Source organism: Heterodontus francisci, chromosome 22 (assembly GCF_036365525.1).
Source record: "Heterodontus francisci isolate sHetFra1 chromosome 22, sHetFra1.hap1, whole genome shotgun sequence".
NCBI lineage: Eukaryota > Metazoa > Chordata > Chondrichthyes > Heterodontiformes > Heterodontidae > Heterodontus > Heterodontus francisci.
Genome location: NC_090392.1, coordinates 19,647,055 through 19,659,254, shown reverse-complemented (window position 1 = coordinate 19,659,254; position 12,200 = coordinate 19,647,055).

Here is a 12,200-nt window from a genome sequence, read left to right as displayed (position 1 = left end):
TATCACTCTCTATCACTCTCTGACACTCTCTATCACTCTCAGACACTCACTATCACTCTCTATCACTCTCTAACACTCTCTATCGCTCTCTGACACTCTATATCACTCTCTGAAACTCTCTGACACTCTCTGACATTCTCGGACACTCTCTGACACTCTCTGACACTCTCTGACACTCTCATACACTCTCTATCACTCTCGGACACACTCTGACACTCTCTGACAGTCTCAGACACTCTCAGACACTCTCAGACACTCCATATCCCTCTCTGACACTCACTGACACTCGCAGACACTCTCTGTCACTCTCAGACATCTCAGAAACTCTCTATCACTGTCTGACACTCTCTGACACTCTCTGACGCTCTCTGACACTCTCTGACGCATTCAGACACTCTCTATCACTCTCTATCACTCTCTGACACACTCTGTCAGGCTCTGACACTCTCAGACTCTCTCAGACACTCACTATCACTCTCTATCACTCTCTGACACTCTCTATCACACTCTGAAACTCTCTGACACTCGATGACACTCTCTGACACTCCCTATCACTCTCTATCACTCTCTGACACTCTCAGACTATCTCTATCACTCTCTATCACTCTCTGACACTCTCAGACGCTCTCTGACACTCTCTGACACTCTCTATCACTCTCTGACACTCTCAGACACACTCTGACGCTCTCTGACACTCTCCATCACTCTCTGACACTCAGACACTCTCTATCACTCTCTATCACTCTCTATCACTCTCTGACACTCTCTGACACTCTCAGACAATCACTATCGCTCTCTATCACTCTCTGACACTCTCTAACACTCTCAGAAACTCACTATCACTCTCTATCACTCTCTATCACTCTCTACCACTCTCTGACACTCTCTGACACTCTCAGACACTCTCAGACTCTCTATATCACTCTCTGACACTCACTGACACTCGCTGATACTCTCTGTCCCTCTCAGACACCTCAGAAACTCTCTATCACTCTCTGACACTCTCTGACACTCTCTGACGCTCTCAGACGCTCTCCATCACTCTATGACACTCTCTGACACTCTCTATCACTCTCTATCACTCTCTGACACTCACTGACACTCGCTGATACTCTCTGTCCCTCTCAGACACCTCAGAAACTCTCTATCACTCTCTGACACACTCAGACACTCTCTATCACTCTCTATCACTCTCGGACACACTCTGACAGTCTCTGACACTCTCAGACTCTCTCAGACACTCTCTGACACTCTCTGACACTCTCAATCACTCTCTATCACTCTCTATCTCTCTCTGACACTCTCTGAAACTCTCAGACAATCACTATCACTCTCTATCACTCTCTGACACTCTCTATCACTCTCAGACACTCACTATCACTCTCTATCACTCTCTATCACTCTCTGACACTCTATATCACATCTGAAACTCTCTGACACTCTCTGACATTCTCGGACACTCTCTGACACTCTCTGACACTCTCATACACTCTCTATCAATCTCTATCACTCTCTGACACTCTCTATCACTCTCAGACACTCCATATCACTCTCTGACACTCACTGACACTCGCAGACACTCTCTGTCACTCTCAGACACCTCAGAAACTCTCTATCACTCTCTGACACTCTCTGACACTCTCTGACGCTCTCTGACACTCTCTGACACACTCAGACACTCTCTATCACTCTCTATCACTCTCTGACACACTCTGTCAGGCTCTGACACTCTCAGACTCTTTCAGACACTCACTATCACTCTCTATCACTCTCTGACACTCTATATCCCACTCTGAAACTCTCTGACACTCGATGACACTCTCTGACACTCCCTATCACTCTCTATCACTCTATGACACTCTCAGACTATCTCTATCACTTTCTATCACTCTCTGACACTCTCTGACACTCTCAGACACTCTCTGACACTCTCTGACACTCTCTATTACTCTCTGACACTCTCAGACACTCTCTATCACTCTCAGACACTCACTATCACTCTCTATCACTCTCTATCACTCTCTATCACTCTCTGACACTCTATATCACTCTCTGAAACTCTCTGACACTCTCTGACATTCTCGTACACTCTCTGACACTCTCTGATACTCTCATACACTCTCTATCAATCACTATCACTCTCTATCACTCTCTGACACTCTCTATCACTCTCAGACACTCACTGTCACTCTCTATCACTCTCTATCACTCTCTATCACTCTCTGACACTCTATATCACTCTCTGAAACTCTCTGACACTCTCTGACATTCTTGGACACTCTCTGACACTCTCTGACACTCTCATACACTCTCTATCAATCTCTATCACTCTCTGACACACTCTGACACTCTCTGACAGTCTCAGACACTCACAGACACTCTCTATCAGTCTCTGACACTCTCTGACACTCTCAGACACACTCTGACACTCTCTGACACTCTCTGACACTCTCTGACACTCTCTATCACTCTCTGACACTCTCAGACACTCTCAGACACTCTCAATCACTGTCTCACACTCTCGGACACACTCTGACACTCTCTATCACTCTCTGACACTCTCAGACACTCTCTGACGCTCTCTGACACTCTCCATCACTCTCTGACACACTCAGACACTCTCTATCACTCTCTATCACTCTCTATCACTCTCTGACACTCCCTGACACTCTCAGACAATCACTATCACTCTCTATCACTCTCTGACACTCTCTAACACTCCCAGACACTCACTATCACTCTCTATCACTCTCTATCACTCTCTACCACTCTCTGACACTCTCTGACACTCTCAGACAATCACTATCACTCTCTATCACTCTCTGACACTCTCTGACACTCTCAGACACTCTCAGACTCTCTATATCACTCTCTGACACTCACTGACACTCGCTGATACTCTCTGTCCCTCTCAGACACCTCAGAAACTCTCTATCACTCTCTGACACTCTCTGACACTCTCTGACGCTCTCAGACGCTCTCCATCACTCTATGACACTCTCTGACACTCTCTATCACTCTCTATCACTCTCTGACACTCACTGACACTCGCTGATACTCTCTGTCCCTCTCAGACACCTCAGAAACTCTCTATCACTCTCTGACACACTCAGACACTCTCTATCACTCTCTATCTCTCTCGGACACACTCTGACAGTCTCTGACACTCTCAGACACTCTCAGACACTCTCTGACACTCTCAATCACTCTCTATCACTCTCTATCTCTCTCTGACACTCTCTGAAACTCTCAGACAATCACTATCACTCTCTATCACTCTCTGACACTCTCTATCACTCTCAGACACTCACTATCACTCTCTATCACTCTCTATCACTCTCTGACACTCTATATCACTCTCTGAAACTCTCTGACACTCTCTGACATTCTCGGACACTCTCTGACACTCTCTGACACTCTCATACACTCTCTATCAATCTCTATCACTCTCTGACACTCTCTATCACTCTCAGACACTCCATATCACTCTCTGACACTCACTGACACTCGCAGACACTCTCTGTCACTCTCAGACACCTCAGAAACTCTCTATCACTCTCTGACACTCTCTGACACTCTCTGACGCTCTCTGACACTCTCTGACACACTCAGACACTCTCTATCACTCTCTATCACTCTCTGACACACTCTGTCAGGCTCTGACACTCTCAGACTCTTTCAGACACTCACTATCACTCTCTATCACTCTCTGACACTCTATATCCCACTCTGAAACTCTCTGACACTCGATGACACTCTCTGACACTCCCTATCACTCTCTATCACTCTATGACACTCTCAGACTATCTCTATCACTTTCTATCACTCTCTGACACTCTCTGACACTCTCAGACACTCTCTGACACTCTCTGACACTCTCTATTACTCTCTGACACTCTCAGACACTCTCTATCACTCTCAGACACTCACTATCACTCTCTATCACTCTCTATCACTCTCTATCACTCTCTGACACTCTATATCACTCTCTGAAACTCTCTGACACTCTCTGACATTCTCGGACACTCTCTGACACTCTCTGATACTCTCATACACTCTCTATCAATCACTATCACTCTCTATCACTCTCTGACACTCTCTATCACTCTCAGACACTCACTGTCACTCTCTATCACTCTCTATCACTCTCTATCACTCTCTGACACTCTATATCACTCTCTGAAACTCTCTGACACTCTCTGACATTCTCGGACACTCTCTGACACTCTCTGACACTCTCATACACTCTCTATCAATCTCTATCACTCTCTGACACACTCTGACACTCTCTGACAGTCTCAGACACTCACAGACACTCTCTATCAGTCTCTGACACTCTCTGACACTCTCAGACACACTCTGACACTCTCTGACACTCTCTGACACTCTCTGACACTCTCTATCACTCTCTGACACTCTCAGACACTCTCAGACACTCTCAATCACTGTCTCACACTCTCGGACACACTCTGACACTCTCTATCACTCTCTGACACTCTCAGACACTCTCTGACGCTCTCTGACACTCTCCATCACTCTCTGACACACTCAGACACTCTCTATCACTCTCTATCACTCTCTGACACTCCCTGACACTCTCAGACAATCACTATCACTCTCTATCACTCTCTGACACTCTCTAACACTCCCAGACACTCACTATCACTCTCTATCACTCTCTATCACTCTCTACCACTCTCTGACACTCTCTGACACTCTCAGACAATCACTATCACTCTCTATCACTCTCTGACACTCTCTGACACTCTCAGACACTCTCAGACTCTCTATATCACTCTCTGACACTCACTGACACTCGCTGATACTCTCTGTCCCTCTCAGACACCTCAGAAACTCTCTATCACTCTCTGACACTCTCTGACACTCTCTGACGCTCTCAGACGCTCTCCATCACTCTATGACACTCTCTGACACTCTCTATCACTCTCTATCACTCTCTGACACTCACTGACACTCGCTGATACTCTCTGTCCCTCTCAGACACCTCAGAAACTCTCTATCACTCTCTGACACACTCAGACACTCTCTATCACTCTCTATCACTCTCGGACACACTCTGACAGTCTCTGACACTCTCAGACACTCTCTGACACTCTCTGACACTCTCAATCACTCTCTATCACTCTCTATCTCTCTCTGACACTCTCTGAAACTCTCAGACAATCACTATCACTCTCTATCACTCTCTGACACTCTCTATCACTCTCAGACACTCACTATCACTCTCTATCACTCTCTATCACTCTCTGACACTCTATATCACTCTCTGAAACTCTCTGACACTCTCTGACATTCTCGGACACTCTCTGACACTCTCTGACACTCTCATACACTCTCTATCAATCTCTATCACTCTCTGACACTCTCTATCACTCTCAGACACTCCATATCACTCTCTGACACTCACTGACACTCGCAGACACTCTCTGTCACTCTCAGACACCTCAGAAACTCTCTATCACTCTCTGACACTCTCTGACGCTCTCTGACACTCTCTGACACACTCAGACACTCTCTATCACTCTCTATCACTCTCTGACACACTCTGTCAGGCTCTGACACTCTCAGACTCTTTCAGACTCTCTCTATCACTCTCTATCACTCTCTGACACTCTATATCACACTCTGAAACTCTCTGACACTCGATGACACTCTCTGACACTCCCTATCACTCTGTATCACTCTATGACACTCTCAGACTATCTCTATCACTCTCTATCACTCTCTGACACTCTCTGACACTCTCAGACACTCTCTGACACTCTCTGACACTCTCTATTACTCTCTGACACTCTCAGACACTCTCTATCACTCTCAGACACTCACTATCACTCTCTATCACTCTCTATCACTCTCTATCACTCTCTGACACTCTATATCACTCTCTGAAACTCTCTGACACTCTCTGACATTCTCGGACACTCTCTGACACTCTCTGATACTCTCATACACTCTCTATCAATCACTATCACTCTCTATCACTCTCTGACACTCTCTATCACTCTCAGACACTCACTGTCACTCTCTATCACTCTTTATCACTCTCTATCACTCTCTGACACTCTATATCACTCTCTGAAACTCTCTGACACTCTCTGACATTCTCGGACACTCTCTGACACTCTCTGACACTCTCATACACTCTCTATCAATCTCTATCACTCTCTGACACACTCTGACACTCTCTGACAGTCTCAAGCACTCTCAGACACTCTCTATCAGTCTCTGACACTCTCTGACACTCTCAGACACACTCTGACACTCTCTGACACTCTCTGACACTCTCTATCACTCTCTGACACTCTCAGACACTCTCAGACACTCTCAATCACTGTCTCATACTCTCGGACACACTCTGACACTCTCTATCACTCTCTGACACTCTCAGACACTCTCTGACGCTCTCTGACACTCTCCATCACTCTCTGACACACTCAGACACTCTCTATCACTCTCTATCACTCTCTATCACTCTCTGACACTCCCTGACACTCTCAGACAATCACTATCACTCTCTATCACTCTCTGACACTCTCTAACACTCTCAGACACTCACTATGACTCTCTATCACTCTCTATCACTCTCTACCACTCTCTGACACTCTCTGACACTCTCAGACAATCACTATCACTCTCTATCACTCTCTGACACTCTCTGACACTCTCAGACACTCTCAGACTCTCTATATCACTCTCTGACACTCACTGACACTCGCTGATACTCTCTGTCACTCTCAGACACCTCAGAAACTCTCTATCACTCTCTGACACTCTCTGACACTCTCTGACGCTCTCTGACGCTCTCCATCACTCTATGACACTCTCTGACACTCTCTATCACTCTCTATCACTCTCTGACACTCTCTGACACACTCAGACACTCTCTATCACTCTCTATCACTCTCGGACACACTCTGACAGTGTCTGACACTCTCAGACTCTCTCAGACACTCTCTGACACTCTCTGACACTCTCTATCACTCTCTATCACTCTCTATCTCTCTCTGACACTCTCTGAAACTCTCAGACAATCACTATCACTCTCTATCACTCTCTGACACTCTCTATCACTCTCAGACACTCACTATCACTCTCTATCACTCTCTATCACTCTCTATCACTCTCTGACACTCTATGTCACTCTCTGAAACTCTCGGACACTCTCTGACACTCTCTGACCCTCTCATACACTCTCTATCAATCTCTATCACTCTCTGACACTCTCTATCGCTCTCAGACACTCACTATCACTCTCTATCACTCTCTATCACTCTCTGACACTCTATATCACTCTCTGAAACTCTCTGACACTCTCTGATATTCTCGGACACACTCTGACACTCTCTGACACACTCAGACACACTCAGACACTCTCTATCACTCTCTATCACTCTCTGACACTCTCTATCACTCTCCATCACTGTCTATCACTCCCTGACACTCTCTGACACTCTCAGACAATCACTATCACTCTCTATCACTCTCTGACACTCTCTGACACTCTCAGACACACTCTGACACTCTCTGACACTCTCTGACGCTCTCTATCACTCTCTGTCAGGCTCTGACACTCTCAGACTCTCTCAGACACTCTCTGACACTCTCTGACACTCTCTATCACTCTCCATCACTGTCTATCACTCTGACACTCTCTGACACTCTCAGACAATCACTATCACTCTCTATCACTCTCTGACACTCTCCATCACTCTCAGACACTCACTATCACTCTCTATCGCTCTCTGACACTCTATATCACACTCTGAAACTCTTTGACACTCAATGACACTCTCTGACACTCCCTATCACTCTCTATCACTCTCTGACACTCTCAGACTATCTCTATCACTCTCTATCACTCTCTGACACTCTCTGACACTCTCAGACACTCTCTGACACTCTCTATCACTCTCTGACACTCTCTGACACTCTCAGACACTCTCTGACACTCTCATACACTCTCTATCAATCTCCATCACTCTCTGACACACTCTGACACACTCTGACACTCTCTGACAGTCTCAGACACTCTCAGACACTCTCAGACTCTCTCAAACACTCTCAGACACTCTATATCACTCTCTGACACTCACTGACACTCGCAGACACTCTCTGTCACTCTCAGACACCTCAGAAACTCTCTATCACTCTCTGACACTCTCTGACACTCTCTGACACTCTCTATCACTCTCTATCACTCTCTATTACTCTCTGACACTCTCTGACACTCTCAGACAATCACTATCACTCTCTATCACTCTCTATCACTCTCGATCACTCTCTGACACTCTCTGACACTCTCTGACACTCTCAGACACTCTCTGACACTCTCATACACTCTCTATCAAACTCTATCACTCTCTGACACACTCTGACACTCTCTGACAGTCTCAGACTCTCTCAGACACTCTCAGACACTCTCAGACACTCTAGATCACTCTCTGACACTCACTGACACTCGCAGACACTCTCTGTCACTCTCAGACAGTCTCAGAAACTCTCTATCACTCTCTGACACTCTCTGACACTCTCTGACACTCTCTGACGCTCTCTGACACTCTCTGACACTCTCTATCACTCTCTATCACTCTCTGACACTCTCTGACACACTCAGACACTCTCAATCACTCTCTATCACTCTCTGACACACTCTGACAGTCTCTGACACTCTCAGACTCTCTCAGAAACTCTCTGGCACTCTCTGACACTCTCTATCACTCTCTATCACTCTCTGACACTCTCTGACACTCTCAGACAATCACTATCACTCTCTATCACTCTCTGACACTCTCTATAACTCTCAGACACTCACTATCACTCTCTATCACTCTCTATCACTCTCTGACACTCTCTGACACTCTATATCACTCTCTGAAACTCTCTGACACTCTCTGACACTCTCATACACTCTCTATCAATCTCTATCACTCTCTGACACACTCTGACACACTCTGACACTCTCTGACAGTCTCAGACACTCTCAGACACTCTCAGACACTCTATATCACTCTCTGACACTCACTGACACTCGCAGACACTCTCTGTCAATCTCAGACACTACAGAAACTCTCTATCACTCTCTGAAACTCTCTGACACTCTCTGACGCTCTCTGACACTCTCTGACACACTCAGACACTCTCTATCACTCTCTATCACTCTCTGACACACTCTGACAGGCTCTGACACTCTCAGACTCTCTCAGACACTCTCTGAGTCTCTCTGACACTCTCTATCACTCTATCACTCTCTGACACTCTCTGACACTCTCAGAATATCGCTATCAATCTCTATCACACTCTGACACTCTCTATCACTCTCAGACACTCACTATCACTCTCTGTCACTCTCTATCACTCTCTGACACTCTATATCACACTCTGAAACTCTCTGACACTCTCTGACACTCAATGACACTCTCTGACACTCCCTATCACTCTCTATCACTCTCTGACGCTCTCTGACACTCTCAGACACTCTCTATCACTCTCTATCACTCTCTATCAGTCTCTGACACTCTCTATCAATCTCTTTCTCTCTCTGACACTCTATGACACTCTCTGACAATCTCAGACACTCTCAGACACTCTCTATCACTCTGTATCATTCTCTGACACTCTCTATCACTCTCTGACACTCTCTGACACTCTCAGACACTCTCAGACACACTCTGACACTCTGTAACGCTCTCTCTCACTCTCTGACAGTCTCTGACACTCTCAGACACTCTCAGACACTCTCAATCACTCTCAGACTCTCTCAGACACTCTCTGAGTCTCTCTGACACTCTCTATCACTCTATCACTCTCTGACACTCTCTGACACTCTCAGAATATCGCTATCAATCTCTATCACACTCTGACACTCTCTATCACTCTCAGACACTCACTATCACTCTCTGTCACTCTCTATCACTCTCTGACACTCTATATCACACTCTGAAACTCTCTGACACTCTCTGACACTCAATGACACTCTCTGACACTCCCTATCACTCTCTATCACTCTCTGACACTCTCTGACACTCTCAGACACTCTCTATCACTCTCTATCACTCTCTATCAGTCTCTGACACTCTCTATCAATCTCTTTCTCTCTCTGACACTCTATGACACTCTCTGACAATCTCAGACACTCTCAGACACTCTCTATCACTCTGTATCATTCTCTGACACTCTCTATCACTCTCTGACACTCTCTGACACTCTCAGACACACTCTGACACTCTGTAACGCTCTCTCTCACTCTCTGACAGTCTCTGACACTCTCAGACACTCTCAGACACTCTCAATCACTCTCTGACTCTCTCTGACACACTCTGACTGTCTCTGACACTCTCAGACACTCTCAGACACTCTCTGGCACTCTCTGACACTCTCCATCACTCTATGACACTCTCTGACACTCTCTATCACTCTCTATCACTCTCTACCACTCTCTGACACTCTCTGACATTCTCTATTAATCTCTCTCTCTCTCTGACACTCTCTGACACTCTCTGACAATCTCAGACACTCTCAGACACTCTCTATCACTCTGTATCACTCTCTGACACTCTCGAACACTCTCTGACACTCTCAGACACTCTCAGACACTCTCTGGCACTCTCTGACACTCTCCATCACTCTATGACACTCTCTGACACTCTCTATCACTCTCTATCACTCTCTACCACTCTCTGACACTCTCTGACATTCTCTATTAATCTCTCTCTCTCTCTGACACTCTCTGACACTCTCTGACAATCTCAGACACTCTCAGACACTCTCTATCACTCTGTATCACTCTCTGACACTCTCGAACACTCTCTGACACTCACTGACACTCGCTGATACTCTCTGTCACTCTCAGACACCTCAGAAACTCTCTATCACTCTCTGACACTCTCTGACGCTCTCTATCACTCTATATCACTCTCTGACACTCACTGACACTCGCTGATACTCTCTGTCACTCTCAGACACCTCAGAAACTCTCTATCACTCTCTGACACTCTCTGACGCTCTCTATCACTCTCTATCACTCTCTGACACTCTCTGACACACTCAGACACTCTATATCACTCTCTATCACTCTCTGACACACTCTGACAGTCTCTGACACTCTCAGACTCTCTCAGACACTCTCTGACACTCTCTGACACTCTCTATCACTCTCTATCACTCTCTATCTCTCTCTGACACTCTCTGACACTCTCTGACACTCTCTATCACTCTCAGACACTCACTATCACTCTCTATCACTCTCTATCTCTCTCTGACACTCTCTGACACTCTCAGACACTCTCTATCACTCTCTGACACTCTCTATCACTCTCTCTCAATCTCTATCACTCTCTGACACACTCTGACAAACTCTGACACTCTCTGACAGTCTCAGAAACTCTCAGACACTCTCAGACACTCTCAGACACTCTATATCACTCTCAGACACTCTCTATCACTCTGTATCACTCTCTGACACTCTCTATCACTCTCTGACACTCTCTGACACTCTCAGACACTCTCTGACACTCTCTGACGCTCTCTGACACGCTCTGAAACTCTCTGACACTCTATGACACTCTCTGACACTCTCTATCACTCTCTATCACTCTCTGACACTCTCTGACACACTCAGACACTCTCTATCACTCTCTGACACACTCTGACAGTCTCTGACACTCTCAGACTCTCTCAGACAGTCTCTGGCACTCGCTTACACTCTCTATCACTATCTATCACTCTCTGACACTCTCTGACACTCTCAGACAACCACTATGACTCTCTATCACTCTCTGACACTCTCTATCACTCTCAGACACTCACTATCACTCTCTATCACTCTCTATCACTCTCTGAAACTCTATATCACTCTCTGAAACTCTCTGACACTCTCTGACACTCTCATACACTCTCTATCAATCTCTATCACTCTCTGACACACTCTGACACACTCTGATAGTCTCAGACACTCTCAGACACTCTACCACTCTATATCACTCTCTGACACTCACTGACACTCGCAGACACTCTCTGTCAATCTCAGACACCACAGAAACTCTCTATCACTCTCTGACCATCTCTGACACTCTCTGATGCTCTCTGACACTCTCTGACACACTCAGACACTCTCTATCACTCTCTATCACTCTCTATCACTCTCTATCACTCTCTGACACACTCTGAGAGGCTCTGACACT